This window comes from Dermacentor andersoni, chromosome 2 (assembly GCF_023375885.2).
Source record: "Dermacentor andersoni chromosome 2, qqDerAnde1_hic_scaffold, whole genome shotgun sequence".
Classification (NCBI taxonomy): Eukaryota; Metazoa; Arthropoda; class Arachnida; order Ixodida; family Ixodidae; genus Dermacentor; species Dermacentor andersoni.
Genome location: NC_092815.1, coordinates 90,287,461 through 90,309,802, shown reverse-complemented (window position 1 = coordinate 90,309,802; position 22,342 = coordinate 90,287,461). Strand labels below are relative to the sequence as shown.

The 22,342-nt window shown below is 41.2% G+C and overlaps 2 long non-coding RNA genes across 2 annotated transcripts in view; one reads left to right on the top strand and one right to left on the bottom strand.

Moving 5' to 3' along the window:
* LOC129387613 (uncharacterized) overlaps nt 1-22,342 on the bottom strand; it is a 38,704-nt gene that overhangs the window by 6,954 nt on the left and 9,408 nt on the right. The gene's annotated exons all lie outside the window — the stretch shown is intronic.
* LOC126541647 (uncharacterized) lies at nt 733-4,131 on the top strand. Its single transcript, XR_007601696.2, has 2 exons — nt 733-903; nt 3,965-4,131. It is a non-coding gene; the product is annotated as an uncharacterized lncRNA (long non-coding RNA).

The following is a 22,342-nucleotide window of genomic DNA, read 5'->3' as shown; positions in this document are numbered from 1 at the left end:
TTGGTGACCTGATCAGCTAAGTGCAGGTGCATCCACAGAAGATTCCTTGCAACGCACAGCTCATACTGATCAAACATCTGCACGCTGAGATAATCTCTGTGGAGACACGCCTGCTGAAGTCGTTTAGCACATACAATCTTCAAAATTCTTTTTCCGTGACCGACATCCGAATGGTGCGAAACCAGTAAACAACGATTTTATATCTTGTGGAAGCTGCTTGTTATGAATACAGAACCTTAGGACACACGTGCTGCTGGCAGCCGTGGCAATGAGGGCAACAGTATGCCCAGAATCCCGAGGAACATATTGAAAAAAACCTGTTGTACTATAAATGAAATCGACAAGGGTGGCAATATGGGCTTGTTGGTCGGTCATCATGGAATGGTATCTGGGTAGTGCAGCAAAACACGGACACAATAAAAGAAAGCTAGAACTACCTGTGAGCACATATGTATGCACAAGTGCATGGTTGAATAAACTCACAAGTGTTTAATTTGTTTTCTTCTGTTGCTACTTTTTCTTGCATTTTGATTGCTACATATATTGTAATTCCCGCAAAAAGCATCAGCTGGTAGTCACCACTGTATTTTGCTATGCAATTTGTATTTTGTTATGCAATCTTAGCATCTCAGCGCGCGCCTGAAGGCGAAATTGTTGCCTAGGCAAACTATCGCCGAAGTGGAACGTTTCAGAATACGTCCCCAAGCTGGCTGAGAGGGTTTGCTTAGGCCGTGTCTGCTGTGCCCGGGGCACAGCAGACAAAAGGTGCCCGAAATGTCTACGTTCACCCATGACGTCACGTCCGCTATAACCCATGATGTCACATCCGCTCATTTCCATGGCGTCTGTCTTGCGGAGCCGGCTGCGCTGCGAAGCGGTTCGTATTCCGTGCCCACTTAGAGCGTGAGTAATTCATCTTTCCACGCTATATGCGTGTAATAAAGGATTGGGGCTGTGAGCTGTTTGATGCGTTACCATTAGGTACCTTGTGCGCATATTTTGCCTCATGGCCGCGTCAAATTGCAGCCGGCATGTGGAATGGGCCGTGGCATCTTATATGGAGCTGCTCATATGTGAGTGGTATTGCCTCCGTCAGGATCGTCAGTGCGTGCACAGAACCATTCAGTAGTCTTTTTCAGGGGAGGGTGCGCGTAAGAACGAGGACGTGAGAAAACACTGGCATGACGAGCTGTTCCGTCAGATCGCGTTACGTCGTGCTTTTTGTCTAAGCTTCATCTCGCTCGAGCGAGAGGATCTTAGAACAGCATTACTACTGCTTTTTTACAGCTTTGCTGCGGCTCATTTAATCATCACCTGCATTCTTTTAATAATACGAATGGCATCGCTCCGCGGAAGAGCGTCTCTTGAAGTTTCCAAACAAGAGCCAATGCCGCCGTGCCTGCTGCATATACGCTTACCTTTCCTAACGCAGTTAAGACGCGGCACCAGCTCTGCTACTGCGTGATACAGGGTCACTATGATAAGAAAATTAAAAAGAACAAACGAAATTAATGCAGAAAATGTCAAACGTTGCCAAGCGTGCTAAACGGACCTGCCTCGCTAGATAAGTTGAATAAATCGGCGTCCTGAAGTCAGCTTCGCCGCAGTAGACTAGTGTTACGCGGTGAAGCATGTCAGAAGTGAAGAGTGACCGCTTTCACCGACATATATAATATGTGTTCCTTAATGATGTACGCGTGCACCTGCCGTCTCCTGTTACATTACGCGCGCCGAGGCGCCTAATAAGTGTACTGGCTGGCCTTCAGCGCTATTTCGGACGTGGCTGTGATGCTTTGAACCTTTGGTTTGTCGGCCTCGTAAGCAATTGAGTTAATGTTTACACAGCCATTTGTTTCTGAACTGTTGATTTCTTCCATAATAGCTACGTAATTTCGTAGTCTCCTGTCTAACTGCTTTGGTCATATGCGAGTCAAGGTGTTTTCTTTAGCCGAGCGCAGTTTTCGAAAGCGAAACGACGCTTTTGCATCGATCAGCATATAGTGCCGTCGCCCATTTACAACACAGTCAATCAATGTCATTTTGTATGTCACTGGGAAACCGCCGAACGCAGGGAACTCACTCGCATGCGGGGAACTGCATAACTAGCCACTGGATTAGCGTGCCTCTTGGGAAGCTGCTTTGCATCAAAGGCCAGGTACCCTTGCTATGATTCACCGCAAAACATTTATCTCTAACTGCTTAATCCATTTGTATTGCGGTGAAGCTAACCTTACGGAACCGAATTTAGCAACGCTTTTTAGACTCCTGTATCTCTGCCAGCCACTACCAAACGCTTGTCGGTACGTCTCTTGGCAAAGGTCCAGCTAAATCTCCCTGTTGGGAATTGGGGGGACTCACGTATATGAAAACTGCCAAGGAAAGCAGTTGCCCTGATGAAGGCACGCTCCCCTGTCGAAACATTTGCACCAGCCTGTTCGACCACCGTTATCACCGCAACATAGTTGTGTGTTGCGGTGAAGCATGCCAATATTGGGAAAGATTTACGTGAATCTGGAATGTATGGTTTCTGTTGGCGACGAACCTAATGTTCTACTCTCAACAAAGCAGATTTTTGCTGCAGGATGCATGGTGTCTTAAGAACTTTTGTTGGCTAAAGCCATACATGCCAGATTAGCTCTTGTCACAATAATACACTTTACCGCAATACACAAGACGCCTCGCTGCAGGACACGCCCGCCGTAGTTAGCCAAAACCTTACGTGACCGTTCACTGCAAAACACCTCCTGTATTGCGGTGAATCGTAATAAAGCACATTTGTCAGTTTAGAATGTAAAGACCCTTGCCCTTCGCTTTTGTAATATTATGACTCAGTTTAATGAGAACATGTATTCACTGCTAAAAACATCCACATTGAACTAGAGATATGAACACTGATGGCAGCCTGTGTGATGTTTTATCTCTTTACTTCTTTTGTGTACCTGTCACGCTGCCATTATTAAATTTTCCTGTACTTTGTAAGGTGCGGACGTACATAACATTACATCGCAAGGAGCCACTGTGTAATTAGTGTTCAAGGACTAGTGTGATGGTTTTTCTCTAGAAAGGTTTGGGTTATTTTGTTGTGAAGGTTTTTTTTTTTAGAGAGGTAGCTTTCTGAGAAGAAATCAGATGTCAGGAAATAGACCTCAGTGGCACAGTAATCTTGGCTGTCTTTTGCTGAAACGTGCCCTAGACATAATTGAGTGATTTGCACTTGCAACTAGACAGCAGCCTTAGCTTGGGAGACCAGTGATATGGCATATTTTATCAAACTAGGCGGCACATTGCATTACCAGTCCGAACAGAGACCTGTTTAAATGTTTGTCACCTTTAACACCTAGATTTTCGACCATGAATTCAGAAAAATCTGTAGCACATTTAGAACCTAGATTTTAAATGCTGTATAAGTTGGCTTCTTGTTCACTGCAGCTGTGCTCGGCTTCTGTCCAAACGGGAGAGCACTTCTGCACAGCTTATTAGGGAACATCCTTATTTACATACCTTCTTTTTATTTATCTTGCCTACAATGACAATCAAATGTTTATAGCACATGAATGTGCTATGCATGAATCTTAACTTACAATGCCATGTTCAACAGCACAGTGCATGTAGCTTGTGTTGGTTCATTCAAGCTAAGCATTGCTATAGCCTTTAACTGTAGGTATCATGGTATGAGAGCAGAGAAATGGATATGCAAAGACAGTTGGGTACATTGAGACAACATCTTTGTTGTGTGTGAAAAGGTGACAGATACACAATATGGGGAGAACGCATGCACTTTCATATTTTCTCGCGCACAAAAAAAGCCGGAGGAATAAGGTTTCTTCACTGTGCCATAGAAACTATATGTTTGCTCTCAAAGGTAATTCTGATTCATTGGATATGTTCCTGTGCTGTGTTTATTTTCTTGAGTGTGCTTTAGTTTTTGCACGTTAATGTTTCAAACTCGTTTTTGTTTTCACAGACTGAACATCCCACGTCTTGGTTTGACTTCCTGGTACGGGATACTTGCACTTAGCATGGAGTGATGAAGCAGAGCAGTGTACTTTTATTAAATGTGCAGATTTTAGCAGTATAACAGCCGTTCATTAAAAAAACATGTGTGCTGAAAATAAAGTGTTCTTACCCACATCCCTCGTTGTCTATTTATTTATTTATTAATACTGTCAACCCTCATAGAGGGTCATAACAGAGAGGACAATCCAATTACATAAATCAAATATGGACAATGTCAATGTACGTAAAGTTGCTTAACACTTGTCAATTCACAGTGAATAAGATGTTCACTTGAATGCTGTTCAGCACACTTCTGACATTTATCAAAATACGTACAATGAATATCAAGTTGCACATATCACTTGGCACTTGAAAACTAAATCGAAAACTCCCATAAATATGCCTCAGCAGCATTTTCAAAGTCGGTGACATCTTTTAGGCTAACAATAGCATTTGGCAATTGGTTCCACATTTCTATCGCATCCAGGAAAGAATGAGTATCGATATGTATCACTATTGATACGGTCGGCTTTATGACATAGTCGTGGTTAGTTCGCGGGTATCTTTTGCCTAGAGCATGTAGATATTTGAGCTTATCAATCTAAAGTTGATCCTGCATTATTTGATAAAGCACCTTCAGCCTATATTTTTTTCCTACGTACCTCAAGAAGATAGAAGTTGTAACGCTGTAACATAAGCGTGACCGATTCCTTCCTTCGGTATGTCGAACAAATGAAACGTGCCGCCAGACTCTGTATCCTTTCCAACTTCCTCTTAAGCGTCACTTGATGGGGACTCCAAACAACGGCTGAATATTCTAGTATCGTCCTAATGAAGGCGGTGTACGCAATAAGTTTTACATTACGCGATGCACGTTCCAGTTTTTTTTTCTCAGAAAATATGGCTTTTGATAGGCAGTCATGCAGACGTTATCTATATGTTGGTTCCATGTCAATTTTGCTCGTATTCCTGTATTCTCATCAGCAAAACCACTTATATGGGGAACTGATCATGATAAGTGCTCATGAGCATTTTAAAGAACAGCCTTAAACCCTACTCATGCACTCGTAAAATGTATAGATGCAGTGAAATTGAAACAGAAGGCAAAATAGCAAACATGATGCAGTATTTGTCAGACAATTATGTCAGAAATTTTTGCATAGAACAATTTACTTAGAGCATACTAGCACTACAAAGTACCCATATTTCTTGTTAGGCATACATTACCACAAGCTTTTAAATGTGGTCACAAGGCTTTAATGAGGAACTATAGAGGTTAAAGGCAGCCATGAAAATGTATTAAGAAATAATGCAATGCATAGCATTTACTCAGTTCAGAGAGCTTCCCAAGTTGCCGTAAGGCCTTGATAGCTGTGGATGAGGGAACAGTTGTAGTCCAATTGGAGTATGAGGAATGAACATTAAGATCGAAAGAAGTAACAACTTGTATTGCAATTAAAAAATATTGCTATACCTTTAAAAAGACAGTGAAATGAAATTTGTGTGACAATTTCCTTTTCCTTCTACTTCATTTAGGTTCAACATACTTATTTTAGTAACACAAAAAAGCAGAGGCGTGAAGCACATAAGAAAGATGCTAGTCTGTTTTTATATTCTGCCTTCTCTAAATTCAAAGTTCAGTAAAGTTAACTTAGAAAGCTACAGTGAAGCCATTGCGTCTGCCTGTATGGTGCATAACAGCAGCAATCGCCAGCCTAACTGCTTGGGTTTACAGTGCCTTATCTGTATTGTATACCTTTTAAGTGCTGAGCTACTGGAAGATTGATTAAGGTGGCCAACATGCTGAACCAGTAGTTTACTGAGTAAAATACATGGAGAAGGGTGGAAAGATAGGACAGAGCACAGGGGATGTATTCCGTGTCCACCTAGTGGAAATGTCCATTTCATCCGCTGCTGAAGTTCTGATTGGCTGGGCTGGGGTAAGCATGAGAAGGAGACATGCTCCCCCAGCTAATTCAGCAGAAGAGGATATGGACATGTCCACAAGATGAATACTTACAAAGCTATTTAATAGAGTACTTCTGTAACCAACATGCCTGCTGTGCCATCCTTGCTTTCAATGTCTGTCTTAGTAAAAGTGTGAAAGAACCAGGTTTGTGCATGAAAAGTCTTCCTGAGGGTGTGTGCCTTGAAGCCCATAGTGGTAATCACAGGAAACGGGGGTGGATCCAGAGTAGCACCAAAGGGCAAGCCTTCATCGAAACAAATATGGAGGGAAGTGACTGCATGCTCAAGCTTGTCAGCTCACAAGTTTGCCAAGACCAAGTGATGTCAGAAGTTGATGAAGCCTACATGGTTAATGTATAACCGCTTAGGCCAAAATTATTTAGATACTTTTTATGAGAACTTCGTATTTACTGGAAATCTCAAAATAATTATGTTAGTGCAGAATACCTTCCACTAGTTGTGACTTCCTTGAAAGAATGAAAATGTTTGAGTTGTACTTGTGTGGTGCATGAAGTTACTTAAAAAAAAAAAAAAAACTCAGCAATGGAAACAAAATGCAAAGAGTAGTATTTGAAATAAATTGCCACCTCTTTAGGGCTAGATGAATTCAAATAATAATAACAATAAGCAAATGAAGATCGGGCATACAAGATAGATGCTTCGGCTCCCACTTGAAAGCCTTGTTCGCAAAGATTGCGAACAAAGCTCCAGTTGAACCAGTTCTTATTTTTCATTTTTATGGTTAGCACCTAATTTTAAACTACTTACCGTGCCTCTTTTGACCAAACCAGACAGGCTGCCGTCAAACTCTTCACTACTTCAATGCAAATAACTGGAGGTTGGCAAATACATTTTTCTAATAGGAATAGTAGGTAACGAATAGTCAAACACTGATGCATACAGTTACAGCAGGCATATTTATCTTGGAAATAAGCACCATGCTTATATTGTCTAGTAAAAAAAGGACAGCTATCAAGGAAGATTAGGATTATTTTTAAGCAAAAGCAATTATACCTCATATACTTGAAGCAGACGTAGTGCTTCTCAAGAATCACGTCCAAACTGCACACACTAAAACATTAAGCTGGGATACTCAAAAAGACAAGTACATGTTTTGCTCGCCAAGTGGCTTTTAATGTGCTCAATTATGTAAAGTGTGCTATTATATGATTAATGTAATTTGCTAATGTAAAGAAAGAACAAGCCAAGATCTCTTGCTTCATATATATGCGCTGAATCAAGAAAGTAATTAAGGAAGAAGAACACCAGAAATAAACACAAATATTTGTGTGCTTTCTGGCATAAAATAATTCTCATGTAAGCTACATAACATGCTTTCCAAAGCATCCCCTACCTTAACTTACAGCTGCATTACATGAAGGCACTTTCTAAGAACCCACATGCTTCATGATCATTCATTGTGTTAGTGACTCCTACTGAAGTAGACTGAGAACATATCTGGGCATTGCATTCAATAGCTGATGTAAAGTGAAAAGACGGCTGCTTGTAGGTATGAATGAACCAAGTGAATAAGAAATATAAGTTCTCAAACTTCTAGTAGTAAGTGTGGCAGCACTTAAGAAGAACATATTGCAACTAAAAATTGCAACACATGATGAAATAACTGAAATAGCTAGGGAGAGTTTAATAGACCAATAAACAGGAAACTGCAAATTCCCAACATTTCTGAATACTTTTCTTCACATGTACTCACCTCATAAGTATGACTTCCCTTAATGCTCGAACCTCTGCCTCAATTTCATAATTCCCCATTCTCGCTGCTTCGCTCATGCTGATTGACATCTAGCACAAAGGTTGGCAAAAGTAGCTCAGCATGTGCATGTGTTGTGAGGCCAGCTGCCCACATCTGGTAGCCGCATGCCAATTTCTCAGAGTAGATGAAAGGGAAGCCTTGAGGGTAAACCATAGAGAAGACGGATACCTTGGTTCAATGATAACTGAAAACACCAACATGGAAAATTTGGACAGCCCACAGAATCAGCAGAATTGGCATAGTTTGGAAAAACTGAAAAGATGCATTATGATATTTATGTTACACAGGTTCCAGTCAAGTTGAAGATTTTCACTGTCTAATAAACTTACAAGACAATACATGACCAGCAATAATGTATGGAACCTAAACAATTTTAATAAAGTCATCTGATCCCGAAGAAGCACTAAACAAATTCTGCACTTTATTTTTATTGGCCGTTTCGACTAACACACGCACGGTAAATTTGGGAAAAAGTATAAATATCCGCGCAACCCATGGATGACGGAGGGTCTTCTAGAAAGTTTAAGAAAGAAGGAAAACATGTACAAGAAAACTAAATGTCAGCCCTTTAATACTAGACTAGCTAGACGCTATAGTTGATACTGTAAATTACTGAATGTTTTACTTAAACATGTGAAAAAAAAGTACTACAAAAATAAATTTGATCAGAATAAGGATAACCCCAAAAAGCAATGGCAGTTATTGAACTCTTTTCTTAACAAATCGTCTGTTGATGCCTCTATAACCAAAATAAATTACAATGGCCTCACTCTTTCTGAGCCCAACGAAATTGCTAATGCTTTTTTGGACTACTTTTCTTCTGTTTACACTAATAACAACACACATGCGCAGTTGCATAATAGTTTGAGCCGTACGACACAATCGTTCTTCTTGTTACCAGCTACACCAAATGAAGTGTGCTCCACGATTGCTAACCTTAAAAATACAGGGCCTGGCTTAGACAATATTTGTGTCAGGCATTTAAAACTGGTTGCGCATTTAGTTTGCGACACACTCTGTAATATCATCAACCTTATGTTCAAAGAAGGTGCATTCCCTTCATTTTTAAAAAATGCCAAGATTATTCCTGTTTTTAAATAAGGCGACAAACACGTACACAGTGAATAATTACCGACCAATTGCAATTCTTTCCTGCCTTAGTAAACTCATTGAGAAATTATTTGTTAAACGTCTTAATAACTACTTAACAAAGTTTAAATTGCTAAAGAACAATGAATTTCGTTTCCGCCCAGGAAGTTCCACGAATCTAGCTGTCCTATCTCTAACTGACTACATAAAAAAAATGTATTGATTTGGGAAACTTAGTTGGTTCTGTATTTTTAGACTTCAGTAAAGCTTATGACACGGTTAACCATCAAGTCCTGTTTAATAAACTTGACTCTTATGGTATAACCGGTCCTGCGCTAACATTCTTAAAAAATTATTTACTTGACCGGCCATACACAGTACATGCAGCAAATACTTTCTCAGTAACAAAATGTATTAACCAAGGTGTACCACAGGGATCAGTTCTGGGCCCTTTGCTTTTCCTTTTATATATTAATGATCTTCCGGATTCTCTTAACTCCACCAACTACGTTCATTGCATTTTATATGCAGATGACACAACCATATCTTCATCTGACAAATCTGTTACTACTCTTACTTCTAAGTTAAATATTGCATTAAGTAACAATGTAAAATGGTGTAGCAACAATTACTTAGTTCTTAATCCTTTAAAAACTAAATTTATGTTATTCAAAAATGCTCAAAGGGCCTTAACTTCTATTCCTGAAGTAAAGCTTGGAATTAATTCAATTCCCATTAGCACCGATGTCACTTTTCTTGGCATACATCTTGACCCTAACCTTACATTTCGCTCTCACTTCCAACATCTCAAGCACAAGACTGCGTTTGGTATACGTGCATTAATCAAAGCTCGCCCTTTTTTATCTCGTGAGGCTCTGCTAGCGTTGTATTATGCATTCATTCATAGTCACATTAATTACGGCATTGTTTCATGGGGCAACACATACGCTTGTCACTTATCATCAATTCAACATATCCAAAATCAGTCGATACACATTATCACTTCTAGCTCCATGCAATCCAATGCCTCTTTGTTACTTCGCGCGTATAATATCTTGCCTATTAATAATTTGTTCCAGTTTAACATACTCGTCTTACTCCACAAGTTGCTTCATAATAACCTTACGTTTCCGTTCATTGCAACTGACCTTTTGCAGAATAAAAATATGACCAGATTTGCGGCTAACAACAATTTCTTGTTACCCATGGTTCATACCAATTATGGCAAAAAAACATCTTCCTTCGCTGCAATTTCTCTTTGGAATGAATTACCATCAACAATAAAATACTGTACTTCTCTTGCAATTTTTAAAAATCATTTTAAGCATCATTTCCTGCGTTAACTGTGATGTGGCGGTGTACCTTTGACTTTTATCTCACATGTCATTTCTTGTATTTCACCCATGCTTTTTTCCGACTTTCTTTTATAACGTGCTTTTTCGTGTTTGATTGTAAATGACATGTCTAGTGATGTATTTGATCTGTAGATGTTGTTTATAATACGCTAACTTGCTGACTATTGATATCACCATCAATCTTGTTATTATTAACCGAGGGTCCCATTACAGTTCTCTCACTTTGGGACCCTCGTCTGTATATTTGTCATGTAATTACTTCTTTTTTTTTGGAACCAATAAATCTGAATCTGAAATATGAGAAGTCAGGATGGAGAAGTGACTAAATTGAGGATGCTAAAATGGATGAGCTGGAGGCAGATTGTGAAGACAGGTCTTAAAAAATTAACATTCAACACACACTTAAGTTGGCAAAGATTGGACTCAATGTTCAAGAAGAAATTGACTAATATAATTGATTGGTATACATACATGAGAGAGCAGCAACAATACAGCAGAGGTAACTGTCATTCAAGAGGGAAGGACGTCAGTCTAAAAATTAACATTTGATCAGAAGAATGGTTATGCATGGGCTAAGGCTCATGTACAATTCTGTATGGTACGCATGATGTCAGAGCTGCATCGCATAAGGAACTGTGGCCTTACATGCCTCGATTATGAAATGATGTGGGCCAAGAGTGGAACAAGGATAGCACCAAGAGGGGGCCTCCTCCAAAAGTAGAACGGTAGGGAAACAGGGCGAGAGAGATTTTCTACTCAACAGATACAGAGTTATATGAGTCATAGTCATAGAAACCATGACCCAAGGAGCTGAACAACAAGGTATATAAATTCAAATCTCTATACAGTTAAGCCTCAGTATAACGAAATTCTCGATATAACGAAGTATTTAACTTTTCATAACCTCTTCTCCATAGAACACCATGCCTTTAGAGCCTCAATATAAAGAAGTGTGTTTGTGTGCAATTTCAATATAACGAAATTTTGCTTCTGCCGCAGAGGAGTGCCAAGACAATCAATGGTAACTTCCGCGGACGCAGATAGTCAAATGATTGAATTACAAGCGGCTGCTTGCAAACGCACCTCTCAAACGGCGTGCAGCGCGACAAGAACAGCTTGGAGCCGCATCATGTTCCGTATAAATTAAGTCCAAGTGCGATCAGATCCTATCGCGCCCCGCGCACTTGTGCTTTAGGTGCGAGTGAAAGTGTGCGAGGGTGAGACAAGAAAGATGGTGGCTTCATAAGTGCGCCCTTCCCACGCGAGCAATGGCAAAGTGGGGAAGGAAAGCGAGCTGGCGGTAACGCGATCAAGCGCGCGCGAGGGGGCGGAGTGGGGGGGGGGGGGTAAGTTGACGCGCGTCTCGGCCATGACTGCGCGTGGCTGTAAGCGCGGCTGAGCGCATATGCAGCCGCGCACCCTGCTCTAGAGGTAATCTGCTGCTTGTGGAAAGAGCGGGGATGCCAAGACGGCGTGGCATCATGTAAGCTGTTTTCCAGTACGTTTAGTATTGAAGGTTGTGCAATCTCGAGTTTTGATGACCCGTTGGAACGAGAAGCAGACGAAGCATTCGCTCCCAGCTGCCGGCGCTTTTCATGATAGCGTCGTCGCAGTGCGACCGGGCGACGCTTTGGGGGCGGAGTGCACGCGAAAGCATATGGCGTCACTTAATTCGTACCGCTGATGTGAAGATATCAACGTGGCATGAAACCGTATCATTCATCGCCGCTGACTCCTATATTTCTCAAAATAAATTGTTTTCTCATTCAAACGCTTTTTTTTATTGCCCAATAGTTCAGAAAATTGCATGGCCCCTTTCTGTGCAATAAAAATCGATCGGCGACTGTACTCATTTGCATAACAGATCGAATTTCAATGCAACGAAATTTCTATATAACGAAGCGAATTGCCGATTTTACCTACTTTGTTATATCAAAGTTTAAGTGTATAACGAAATTTCCTGTTCTCTACACGGGGGCGGCAATGTGGGCTTGTTCGTTGATCATCATGGAACAGCATGTAGTGTAGCGCAGCAAAAACAAGAACACAAGAAGAAGTGAAACACAGACACAAGCGCCTAATTATGTCTGTGTTTTGCTTTTTCTTGTGTCCTTGTTTTCGTTGCATTACACTACATGACATTCAATACTTTCACTGTCACATTCATGAGCACTGAAAACCTAGAATCAACTAATATCTTGCCTGATTTGCCATAATTAAAAAAAAATGTGGGTATAGTAGGTCTAATTGAGTTCTGGTGATTTTAGTATCACTGACATGTAGCTTTTAAGAATGTTTAATCGTTTCTTCTGTTAAGGCAGAGTACATGCTCAACTGCTACAATAAGTGTGAATGTAGGCAAAAACGACATTTCTGGCTCTTGCATCAATTTTATGGCATGTTGCGTGATCTAATCAAGTGGTTTGAATTTGACGAAGTTCTCGATTTAACAAAATAAAACCTCACATCCCAATAAAATTTATTAACTAGACTTATTGTACTTTATAACCAAAGTACTGTATAACTATAAGCAGCTACAGCCGCCAAGAGTGGCGAGCAGAATTGAAATGAAATTGCTTTAGTCGAAACACGCCGAGCGCTGCTGTTAAAGTACGCGCCACATGCATTGGGCAACTGCGGGAACTGTGGTACCACATGCAGTTATTCAAAGCAGCACATTAAAGTGCCGCGGACTCAAATTGGTTGGTAAATGCATTCGGAACCAGTCTTTCGATTACTCAATTGATACATCAGCCACACACTCGCATAGCACGGCCACGCACGTGGCAAACGCAGCCATGCGGACGCTTCACTATGCACGGATCGGCTGGTTGCAATATTGGGGCACTCTATGGGTGCATGTTTAAAGCACAGCGTTTTTTGCCTATCGCATGATCGTTGCGGGTGCTCCATGGCTGAGTGTATTGCATGGTACAGAATTGGCCCCAGTACCAAAAGTACACAGGTAGGGTGGTCCGTGTAGACGAAGCGTGAACGCGAGCTCAACATAACCACGTCGTCATTATTCTATAGCGATTATTTATGCGAAAGCGTCAAATGGCCCATTGAGCAAAAAAGCCGGCGTCTGTCGTCTCAGCGAAACAGCACCTAAAATCCCATTGGCTGCGACCACGTCACAAGCGCACCTCGACGAAACAGAGTGGGTGAAAGGGTACACCTGCTGTCGCTATAGTGCACCAGGTGTTGCGTGAGGGGAGAGGGCGTCGCCGCGACGCCACGTCATCCTTGCTCTCGCAAGCCGCCGCCCGGTCCGTATCTCCCCTCTCCACTGGGCTTAACTGCTGCGCGTGCCTGCCGGCCTTGGTGGCCACTGCTGTTTCCTGGTCTCTGGTCATGCAGCACGTCGGTGGCATGTGGTGTTGGCACCGCAGGCTGCTGCTGCTTGCTAGCTTGGGCCCAATGTAGCTCTAGGGTGCATCACTTGCAGCATAAAACTCGAAGGACTGCTCAGCCGCATTCAATTGGGCATTAATGCTTTCGCAATCACAACTCAGATAAGACATGCTTAGCTGTCCTCATATGTTTTTCTTTAGTTGCCAAGTGGATGCAGCATTGTTCACCATTCACAGTCTTCAATCTGTCGTCATCATTGCATTGTCATTTCAAATTAGTTGTAATATCACGCCGTCGGATGCTGCCGCCTTCACGCTGTGTAGTAAATACGCAGTCATTGCCATGCATGCACTCATCATCCCAAAGTCGTTATGCCTCAATCGTGATGACTCTAGAATTGTCATCCCATCTTTGATCATGCCATCGTTGTCACCGCATCAGCATCATACTGTTGTCGGCATTCGACAGATGCATTACACAAATTAGCATTACCTTTTCAGCTTCTAGAACAGAATGCACGTGGTGATCTACCGCAGTAATATCATGAGAGACACTTGGGCGGAACAATTGCTGGCCTCAATTGCCAAGCCTCCCTGTGACATCATTTATTTCAATCTCCATAATAATCTTAAATTGTGTCACAAAACTTCTACAACAAATGTCAACATGGTTTCCATAAGACCTTGTCTCTCATGAAAAACACAACTATATTGTCATGTTCACTAACTTGATCTCCTCCATTGAACTTAGTTCTTGCGTTGAATGGATGCTTCTAGCATTTTAAATTCTGCTACTTTGTGCCACTGCCTCCTTCTCCTGAATAAGCTAACTTAATATTGATCCATTCAATTCAATTCAGTCTTTATTTTTCTCTTGAACAGAGAAGGAGACAGGACTAAAAGCTCGTAAGCTTGACAGAGGTCCTGCCCCCTTTATCAACTCGGCAGTACAGTACACAGGCAGCGATTATCGATTGTCCAAATAAACACTGAAACTAAATGACAAGACACTTTGTAAAAGGCAGCGCTATGCATTGCAGCACAAACATAGGCATTAGAAAAACAAATAATTGGTCATGGGGAAACGGAAAAATTAATAACAGGTATAGGTTTAAACTGAGTGCAGTATTACGTAATCTTGTTAAGAAAATATAGCTTAATAACATCACTTGAATGCTGAAAGGGGTCAAATAAGTCTCTGTTCAATTTATTTAATAATACTGGAACAGTATAAGAAAGAGACTGCTCGGTATAATATGCCCTAGGTGTCGGCACTAACCAAATTTCTTTATGTCTAGTCTGCAGGATATGCGTGTTTTTCTGAAGTTTTGCCAGATAATTAATATAATGTTCATCACCTTGTGAAGAGCGTTTATAGATCATTAAAAGTCTATAATTGTGTAAACTATAGATTGGCAGGATTTCATATTTTAAAAACAAATCATGTGTGGGGGAACAATAAGGAGCACAAGCAATGCATCTTACAGCTCTTTTTTGAAGAAGGTGAAGCTTGGATAAATTTGTGACACCCGTAGTGCCCCAAACGGTACAACAATATTGCAAAAGAGAAAGAACTAATGAGTTGTATAGCAATAGCCTTACATTTAGAGGAAGAATACCGCGCAGGCGCAACATGACACCGACAGCTGAAGACACTTTTGATCTGATATAGTCAACATGATCATTCCAAGTCAAATGCTTGGAAAATATAACGCCAAGGATTTTAACAGAATCAACAATTTCAACAGTATCAGAGCTTAAGAACACGTTCAACGGCCTAGAAATTATCTTTCCTTTCGGAAAGTACAATATTATTTTTGTCTTTTTAGAATTAATCTTCAAACAATTTGATTTTGCCCATGTATTTAATGCACTCAGTGTTTTGATTGCTTTCTCTTCAATGTCACTTTCTGATCTCCCGGTTATGAACACCGAAGTGTCATCAGCGTAGGATACAATCTTTCCATCAGTTACACATTGTACAATATCATTTATATAGATTAAAAATAAAAGCGGTCCCAATATGCTTCCTTGGGGGACTCCTGCATAAATATTTTGTATTGAAGACAACGAATTTTTAAAGTCAACATATTGTGTTCTGTTCGACAAATAAGATTTTATAAGATCGTGAGCTTTTCCTCGGACACCATAGTTTGACAGTTTATGTAGTAAAATTCTGTGGTTTATCAAGTCAAAAGCCTTAGTAAAATCTATATATATGCCTGCACCTATTTCCTTATTTTGAAACATATCTATAATGATTTCTTTTTGAGTCAGTAATGCTGTTTCAGTGGATCGATTCTTTCGAAAGCCGTGCTGAAAGTCAAGGAGCAGGTTATGTTTTTCAAAGAAAGATAGTACCCTACCGTGCATTAATTTTTCTATACCCTTCGAGAACACTGGCAGTATAGAAATTGGACGATAGTTAGGAATCAAATTCTTGTTGCCGCTTTTGAAAACCGGTATCACTCGAGCCATTTGCAGTGCCTTTGGAAATACAGCGGTAGATAATATGAGATTGTAAATGTGAGTAACAGCGGGGCATATTAGGTGAAGAACATGTTTAATGGGCACTATTTGGAGACCAGTTGCATCTACTGACTTGCTATTTTTTATATTACTTATGCACGAGAAAACTTCTGTGTAGTTCGTGGGCGCAACGAAAAGGGATGATGAACAGCTGCTTCCCTTCATGAATTCAATGTAATTTTGGCTGCACTCTACCTGACTCTGAGATGCCTGTAAAATAAAGAAATTGTTGAAAGCGTCAGCTAAACAGGTCCCATAAATTCGTTTTCCTTCATGCTGAAAGTTTTCGGAAGTATCACGGGTATTTCGTTGCAATAAGCAATTCAGTTTTCGCCAGATTACATCCGACCGCTGTTCTTCAGGGCTCCAAAATACATTTGTGAAATAGGCGTCTCGAGCCATTCTTAGTTTTGATGTTAGATTATTTCTGTACTTTTTGAATTGCCGAAGCAACTCTTCATCTTTTGATTGTACAAATTGTGCGTACAATCGGTTCTTATGCTTGACCATTTGGAGCAAGTCGGACGTCATCCAGGGTTTCCGTGCTTTTGATGACGTGGCTGTCTTTCTTAGTGGAAAATGTGCATCATATATAGCCTTGAATGTAGTGATGAAGTTAAGGTAAGCGGTATCACTACTATCTTCCTCGAAAACGTGGTTCCAGGTCTGTTGGCTAATCGCAGCAAGAAAGGATTCAAGATTTTTGTTAGTTATAGATTGTGTATAAATTATTTGCCTTTTGTAATTAACATGTACAGCCTTATCAGCTATCATGACGATTCCAAGATGATCACTATTGTCGGTACAAACTACGTCTGCAGTTACTAAATTACTGTCAACATTTGTAATGAATACATCTAATAAAGATTCACTTTCTAGAGTCACTCGCGTCGGCTTTGTTATTACGCTAAAAAAACCATTAGCAGCAATTAAATACTGGAGTTCTTTTTGGGATTGACTCAATGAAAGCATATTTATGTTAATATCGCCACCTAGGACCATATCTACAGATTGATCAGATGCGTAGCTAAAAATATTTTCAAGAAATTCAAAGAAGTGATTAATGGCGCCAGATGGTGGCCTGTAAATAACGCAGAAAAGTTTGTTAGAACTTCGTAGAGTGAGCACTTCGTAATCAGCAGTTGTGGTCGTGTATTCTACGACTATTTCGCACGACAATGTTTCTCTAAGAAGAAGTGCGACGCCGCCTCCCCTTTTATCTTTGCGGCTTTGATAGAAGCACTGATAGCCGGGACGGTGAAATACAATTGATGCTGGTGTGTACCATGTTTCAGTTAACATGATCGCAGTAAGTGACACTCCGAAAGTATCGAGTAGAACAGTTAATTCATCTTCTTTGTTTGTTAAGGATCTGACGTTTAAATGAAAAACTGACAAAACAGATTTTTTTGGTTTCACTATATGCTTAATTTCGTGTGGCTGATAACCCATGTCGAGAAACAAATTTTAGGTGTCTGCAGGTATAACTACACAATTTGACGCAAATCATCAAACTTGGTGATCGCCATGACTGCTGAGGTATCCGTTCTGCGCACAAATATTTTACCATTCCGAGTCCATATATATTTCCACTGGCACTCCTTTTTCTTTGCATTTGCCGCACCGAACAGTTTTTTCATGGAAGGGCTCAAGTGCTCATTAATGAAGATGGGGGTTTTGGGTTCAAGTTCAATGTCCTCTGACGTTATCCTCAGCTTTCGAGCTTTCTCAAGAAAGCAGTCACGGATTGATCTGCGAACAAACTGCACCACTATATTTGGCGCTTCTGTATTCCCCGTAGTTCGGACGCGGTGACAGACCTCGATGTCTCCACTTTCAAGGGGCATCTTAATAGCCTTCGCTATATTTTTTGTGATATCCATGACATTCTCGTCTTGCGTCTTCGGAACACCTTTCACTTCAACGTTGTGACACCGCATGTACTGTTCATTTTGTAGAAGTTTCACTTCATGCTCTTGAACTTGAGCATGCAAAGCGTCTCGTTCCTTTTCTAGTTTTACTACGGATGTTCTTAGCTGTCCATTTTCCAATTCAACGCGGTTCACGGACGTTTTCATTTCTTCATAACTCTCGTTTATGAATCCTAGGCTGTTCTTTATGTCGCGGATGTCCTTTCTTATGTCCCTTTCGAGACTTTCCCGTAGTTCACGGAACTCTTGTTTAAGTTCTCGTTTCAATTCCTCAAAAAGTTTAACAAGTTCCTTTGACATTGCCACTGGGCAAAGGGGAAAATAAGCTTGCAGTTCGGATGACGCAATGACAACAACAGTACACAAGAGCAAGTACAAGCGACAGTTGGTATGATAGTTGGTATGACACAATGACAACAACAGTACACAAGAGCAAGTACAAGCGATAGTTGGTATGCAACAGCAGCAGCAGCAGTCACGGCAAACGAAAAAGCTCCCAGGCTAGTAGGGCAAAATTTCACCAACCTGAGAATGTACAGCAAAGCGCTTAGAAAAGCGTGCGATCGCCGTGACTGCTGCTGCCAAGTAAGGCGTCGATGCGTTCTTCACCGGCTTTTCTGCTCTCCGCCAGGAATCCACGCAGGCGCAGTACACTAGGCCAGGAAATGCCCTTAAAGTACGTGGTCCGATGATGGTCGTCGTGTCCAGCGATAGCCGAAGTCAAACCGCTTGCAGATATAGCTTGGCCGGCACCTGAGAATGTACAGCAAAGCGCTTAGAAAAGCGTGCGATCGCCGTGACTGCTGCTGCCAAGTAAGGCGTCGATGCGTTCTTCACCGGCTTTTCTGCTCTCCGCCAGGAATCCACGCAGGCGCAGTACACTAGGCCAGGAAATGCCCTTAAAGTACGTGGTCCGATGATGGTCGTCGTGTCCAGCGATAGCCGAAGTCAAACCGCTCGCAGATATAGCTTGGCCGGCACCTGAGAATGTACAGCAAAGCGCTTAGAAAAGCGTGCGATCGCCGTGACTGCTGCTGCCAAGTAAGGCGTCGATGCGTTCTTCACCGGCTTTTCTGCTCTCCGCCAGGAATCCACGCAGGCGCAGTACACTAGGCCAGCAATTACTAAAATTCACTGAGTGCTTTCTTCATGACTAAACACAATTTGTATGTTAACAACTCCAATTCATAAATCTGTCTTTTGTCACTTCTGGCATGCCACAATGCTGAGTGTTTAGGCCCTTGATTTTTCTCATTTTAGATCTCGCAATGGACTTAACGTAGAAAACTAAACTTTCTGTTGATGACTGTGTCTTTTGTCGTGAAACAACCGAACTCTGGCAGGTCCGTTTCTGTTCAAACAGACTAAACAAATGGCCCAATCAGTAAAAAAGGCAGCGTCAGTCGTCTCAGCGAAATGGAACCTCAAATCCCATTGGTTGTGACCTCTACGGAGCAGAGCGGGTGAAAGGGTACATCTGCCGTCGCTCTAGCGCGCCAGGTGTTGTGTGAGGGGAGAGGGCACCGCCGCAATGCCACGTCATCCTTACTCTCGCAAGCCGGCGCCCAGTCCATATCACCCCCCCCCCCCCCCCCCCCCACTGGGCTTAGCTGCTGCACAAGTCCAGTGGGGCAATGTCTACACTAATGTCTCTCCGGGGTGCCATCACTAGTTAAAAACCTAACATATGTACCCTAGCAAAAAAAACTGATAGAAATTTCTATAGTCTCTTAGGAATATGTATAGGTTGTACGGGTCCTTCTAAGAGTGATATACACTCCTACCTGACCCATAGAACTCTTTACCAGACTGGCAGGCAGCAGATAGATCTCACTGTGCTGCCTACAAGACCAAATAGCATGATGTACGTATCAGTCTTTTAAACCCAGATAGAGATCATCATATGACATACAGAAATCTGATTGAGGCACTGATAAAGCATGTTAGAAATAGCACACATGCCGGTGCCCACATGCCTGAAGAGACGTTTTTAAAATGAACTGAATATACAACCCTGAATGCATTGCCTGCCACGTGAACAGATTAACAAACACAGTTGGGATATTGGAGTATCAAATAAAAATGAAGTGTGTAAACTGTGCAATTATCAAAACTTTTTACAGCTTGTATGCAGATATATTATTCTAAACATGTTTCAACATAAATTAAAGCACACGTTTTCAAAGCACAGCAGCGTTACTTAGCCTGTGAAACTACATTGGGGAAGTTGCATGAGAAAACTATCAGTCCATCTTTGTAGCAGGTGTGCTCCAGCTCTTTTAATACAAAATTACATTTACAAATTTTGCGAGACGGATGTGCAACATTTAATGCATATCCAAAACAGGATTACTGTCATCATCATCATCATCATTATATTTATGTCCACTGCAGGACGAAAGCCTCTCCCTGCAATCTCTAGTTACCCCTGTCCTGCGCCAACCGATTCCAACTAGCACCCGCAAATTTCCTAATTTTGGCGCACCACCTAGTCTTCTGGCATCCTCTACTGCACTTCCCTTCTCTTGGTACCCATTCTGTCACCCTAATGGTCTAACGATTATCTAATCTGCGCATTACATGACCTGCCCAGCGCCATTTCTTTCTCTTAATGTCTATTAGAATATCATCTACACCCGCTTGCTCTCTTGTCCAAACTGCTCTCTTTCTGTCTCTTAAAGTTGTACTTGGCATTCTTCGTTCCATCCCTCTTTGCACGGCCCTTAACTTGTTCTCAAGCTTCTTTGTCAGTCTCCAAGTCTCTGCGCCATATGTCAGCACCCATAAAATGCACTGATTGTATACTTTCCTTTTCAATGATAATGGTAAGCTCCCAGTCAGGAGCTCACAATGCCGGCCGTATGCGATCCAGCCCATTTTTATTCTTCTGTGAATTTCCTTCTCATGGTCAGGGTTTCCTGTGATTAGTTGACCTGGGTAGACATACACCTTCACAGACTCTAGATGCTGACTAGCGATCTTGAACTCTTGTACAATGTGCCCGGTTATTTATCATTATCTTTGTCTTCTGCATATTAATCTTCAGCCCCACTCTCACACTCTCCCTGTTAAGGTCCTCAATCATTTGTTCTAACTCGTCCGCAGTGTTCCTGAATAGAACAATGTCATTGGCAAACCGAATGTTGCTGAGGTGTTCGCCGTCGATCCCTACTCCTAAACCTTCCCAGTTTAATAGCTTGAATACTTCTTCCAAGCACTCAGTGAATAGCACTGCAGAGATTGTGTCTACTTCTCTGATTCCTTTCTTCATAGGTATCTTCCTACTGTTGTAATAAAGTTTATTTACAAAAGCAAAACAAAGCACTTTCAAGACTGTGGATACTAACTGTAGCTCTAACATGTCCGGCTGAGTTTGTGAATGCCATAAATTACATACTACCAACGTGATTTCATTAAAGCTACTTTCTGGGCTAGTTTGTGCATACTTGATTTGAAAATTAGAACAATGCTAATGCATCCATCCACAAAGGAACAAGGACAAGACACAAGCAACATGACTACAAACATGACTAGGGTTTATTTTACACTCCACTATCTAAAGAATAAGCAAGCAACTTTAGCCACATTTAAACAAACACATAACAGGAAGAACACAGACTGAAGTACCAACTTCACCATGCCCATTTGTGCTCACAGATGCTGTATAGAACACCAGGTCTAATTGGCATATGCTTTTATAATATTACAACTTCATATGAAGCTATTTTCTCTAGACTATGCATTTTTGCATTCACCCCAAAAGTGTTGTGATATGTCACAGAACACAAGTGAGCTTGTGCAAAAAGAACAAACTGGCATGGCACACTGACAGGAAGCAAGGAAACAGGACAAGCATTGCTACTGGTACAAGATCTACAGCAATATATCAGAACATGACAATGCAGCAATATTATTTAAGCAAAAGTGAGTACAGATCTGCGAACTTATTCAAGTAAGAACATGGATTTACCATTTTTAAAACCACATAATCATGAACAAAAACAGCTAAACATCAGTGCACATATTGCAAAATCAGAAGACACAATTCTTCACTGGGTGCTAGTTCAACCACCGCACGTTGAAATGTGTAAAAGTAGTTTAACCTGTGTAGCCTTCAGCATGCGAAAGCAAAGAAGACTATCAGAACAGGCTTCATATATAGTGTTTGGAGTCTTTGATTCAAACCATAATACACTGTTAAAATAAAATTTCAGAGTTTGCTTGTTTGATTCAGAAAAAAGATAGTGTCTGAGTCATGCTGCCACAGTTAATGGATAAACTTGCACCAGCTACATTGAGTCAAAGGAGTAAATAAAGTGAGGCAGAAGGATGCATGGTGTGAAAATG